The following is a 3,854-nucleotide window of genomic DNA, read 5'->3' as shown; positions in this document are numbered from 1 at the left end:
AAAGAAGATCTAGATATGGAACAGTAATGGGATTGAAAGAGTATTTAGGTTTGCTGGGGGGGTGGGGAGTAGAACTTTCTGCCAGATTGAAGATGGGATTATAATCATAGGAACTAGTATTTCCAATCTCTATGAGATTCTTAAGGTAAAATATTCAAGATCACTTGTTATAATGAAGTGTTATTAAATAACACTGCCAGAGAACATTTGGGAGAATTTTCTAGGAGGTGAAGAGGTGTTAAAGAAATTACTAGATGAGTGATGAGATTTTTGAAAGAAATTGGTATTTGGTACAGGAAATTATATGGCCTGATTTGGCCAACCCTGGTGGAAAAATAAGTTGCCAAATACATTGCATGATTTGAGTTTATGAACATTCCTTCAGTCAGTCATTACTGCCCACTGATCCAAGGACCCCCATCCCACCTGCTGTATGCATCCTAAGTTCCACATGTTGATTACTCCTCATCCTTTTCCTCCTCCTCCCCATCCCTTGGGGGATACTGCTCCTGGAAATACTGCAAAACCAGGACAATGTATGAAATGAACAGAACAAATTCCTATTCATTCCCTAGTTTCAAAAGCCCATTTAATATAGCCCTTTCAAATGGAGAATATATTAAACTGATTAAAAAAAAACAGCTACCATGCTTGATCTTATCCAAAAGAGTGAGAAGCTATTACTTCTCTTTTGTGAAATGATTTATGCTATAAGAATTTTTGCAGGCCTCTTCTTTCCGAGAGTAAACAAATGAGAAAAAAGTTTGTCCACACCTGGCCACAAGTTTATTCTTTGTACTTCTTTGCATTTTTGAAAAGTTTTTATTTAGTCTTTTTGTGGTTTGTAGTTCTTCATATATTATATATATATATATATATATATATATATATATATATATATATATATATATATATATAATTTATTGGTAATTGGTACTGTGAATGGAACTCACACCTGTGAGGCAAGTGCTCCACTGAGTTATATTCCCAGCCCTTAACGGAATTGTGTTTTTTTTTTTTCTTTTTTTAATTAAATCTATTATTTTGAGAGAAATACAAATTTAGATATAGTTAAAATAAATAATACAGACAGATCCAATTATTTTCTAGTTTTTCCCTAAGGTAACTTTGTGAAAACTGTACAGCAACATGAAGACTATTGGCATTGATACAGTGAAGATTCAGAACATTTCTTTCACCAGAACAGTACCTCATGTTGCCCTATGGTAGCCTCCCCCACTTTCTTCACACTCCTACTCTCTGTTTAACCCCTGACAAGAACTAATCTGTTCTCCATATCTATTTTGTCATATTAAGAACATTATGCAAATGAAATTATACAATATGCAAACTTTTGGAATTTGCTTTTTGCACTCAGCATAATATTTTGCAGATGTGTCCAAGTGTTTTATATGTTTCTTTTTGTCAGTGAGTTAGTATGCCATGGTATGAAGCTATCAGTTGGGCTTTTAGGAATAAAAAGCTCCTGTAAGCATTTGAGCACATATTTTTCTGTGAACATAAGTCTTCATTTATCTGCAGTAAATGTTTAGGAGTGCAGTGTTGGGATCAGATGGGTAGCTTTTTAGCAAACCATGTGTTTTCCAGACTGGTTATGTTAGTTCATATTCACATCAATAATGTTTAAGTGATCTAGCTTCTCTCTGTCCCGCTAGGGTTAGAGTCCTGTGAATTCTTTCTTTCTTCTTCTTCTTCTTCTTTTTTTTTTTTTTGTTTCTATTTCAGCAATTCTGATAGCCATGTTGTGACATCTCATTATATTTTCATTTGTCTTTTCCTAATATTTAATGATGTTAAATATTCCATGTATTTAATTGATATCTGTATAATCTTCTGGGCCAAAGGTCTTTCCTCATCTTTTCTCAATGAAGGAGCCACATCCTCCAGCCCTATTTTATATTTTATTTCGAGACAAGGTCTCACTGAGTTGCTTAGAACCTGGCCGTTGTTGAGGCTGGCTTTGAACTCACAATCCTCCTGTCTCAGCCTCCCAAATTCTGGGATTACAGGCATGGGACACTGCGCCCCGCCTGGGGAAGATACTTGGTAGCATCTCTCACTTTCACTTTGGTTTATTTTATCTTCCTCCTTTTTTTTTTTTTCTAATTCTCTTTTGTATCTTTGTATTGACAATCAAAGACCAGTAGAACTATAGTTACAGTACTAGGAGAATACTTGTATCTTTTCACCACAGCTCCCAATGCCCTTGATTCACAAAATACTCACATAATATTTATAAAATCCAGTCCACATTTGGGAGTAACTAGCTGGTAACAATATATCAAAAAGATCCATTACTTGGAAGCAGCTGAAGATTGATGTTCCTCCAGTTTGACAATAAGTATCCATGGTCCATTTTAAGTGCAGTTATATTGCTGATACTTTAGAGCTATGAAATATTTACAAAGGAATACCTCTGAATTACAATTTTAAATAGCTGCATCAAGTATGTTTCAAAGGACCTTTTGACATTTAGAGTTTATCATTATTTGCTTCATTCAAAGGCAAAACTTAAAGGTCCCTATTGAAAGTTGCAGAAGTTGTGCTTATTCCTGTAAAGATGATGGCCGGATGGGTAATTGCTCTTCAGAGACAAGATTGGAGAAATAATAAATACCAAAATACTGCAAGTCCTGGGTAAGATCAAAACCTAAAACATCTTTTGAAATAAGAAAATTAATTGATTACAGATGCTTTTAAAGCCTGTTTTAAAATGATCATTTCACTGTTTCTCTTAGTTTCTCATCTCTCCTTACTACTTCCATCCACTTTAGTATTATACATGCAGTGATGATACCAATTCTGTCTAAAAATTTTTAGATGATTAAAACTGAGAGGGAAAAAGAACACCACCAAAACTCGGTTCTCTATATTTGTTGGCTTTTTTAATGTCTGTAAAGACAAGTGAAAAAACAGAAGTGCCCATTTAGTTAATATATGGAGAATCAAAGGATTTTAAAGAGGTTAAGTAATTTGTGCATAGGCACATTCAGGAAAAGAGGAAAGCCATGATCTAAATTTAGATCCATTTACAAAATCTGTTTTGAAAGTGTATCTCCTGGGCGTCCTGACCCAGGAAAGAAATTAGGGGTTCAGCAGGTGGAAAAGGATGGAAGACACCCTTAGGAGAGTAGACACGCTTTATTCAGAGGTGGTAATAGCCTCCAGCTTCATATTTAGCTCTCAGCCAATTTCTATTTTAGCACTCATTTTGCCCCCATTTTGTCCCCATTAGCCCTCATCAACCCCAATTAGCCCTCCAGTCTTTTCCATAAGCCTGCTTTATATGCAGGCCAAACAAAGAAAGCACACTGCAAATAGGTTACATAAGGGGGCACTTGCTCACAAGTTAAGGCTTATGACCTTGAACATATCTGCTGAATTAGTGTTTCTGCCTTGATTAATCATAACAGCTGGTTCCCAGCCTTGGCTTCACACTAAATATATAACATAGCCTGCTGGAAATCTCACCAAGGCAGCCTAACTATTGCCATTTGGGGCCTGCACCACCCAACAGAGTGCTACATTGTATTCTTCCTAAGAGGATGAGAGTGATCTAAGTTCCTACCCTTTAGATCACTCCCATCCTCAACAGTTTTAGAAGGAATTGATTGGTGGTTTGGATGTTTCAGTATTTCTGTTTAATCCCTAGCCTTTTTTTGGAGTTCCCTAATTTCCTTTTAGAAAAAAAAAAATATGTAAAGAATCCGCATAGGATAAGAAATGCATTCATTTCATCTTAGATATTGATCAAAGATAAAGAACTTAATTTCCATATCAAATTTAAGTTGCTATACAATTTCAATAACTGAATCTTGTTATTCCTTCCTCAT

At 35.3% G+C, this 3,854-nt stretch overlaps 1 non-coding gene across 1 annotated transcript; it reads right to left on the bottom strand.

Moving 5' to 3' along the window:
* Positions 1-493: 493 nt before the first annotated feature.
* Positions 494-681, bottom strand: LOC114093853 (U2 spliceosomal RNA). The gene has a single exon (XR_003582942.2). It is a non-coding gene; the product is annotated as a U2 spliceosomal RNA (small nuclear RNA).
* Between the last annotated feature and the right edge of the window lie 3,173 nt (positions 682-3,854).

Source organism: Marmota flaviventris, chromosome 9 (assembly GCF_047511675.1).
Source record: "Marmota flaviventris isolate mMarFla1 chromosome 9, mMarFla1.hap1, whole genome shotgun sequence".
NCBI lineage: Eukaryota > Metazoa > Chordata > Mammalia > Rodentia > Sciuridae > Marmota > Marmota flaviventris.
This window is presented reverse-complemented; position numbering and strand designations above follow the sequence as displayed.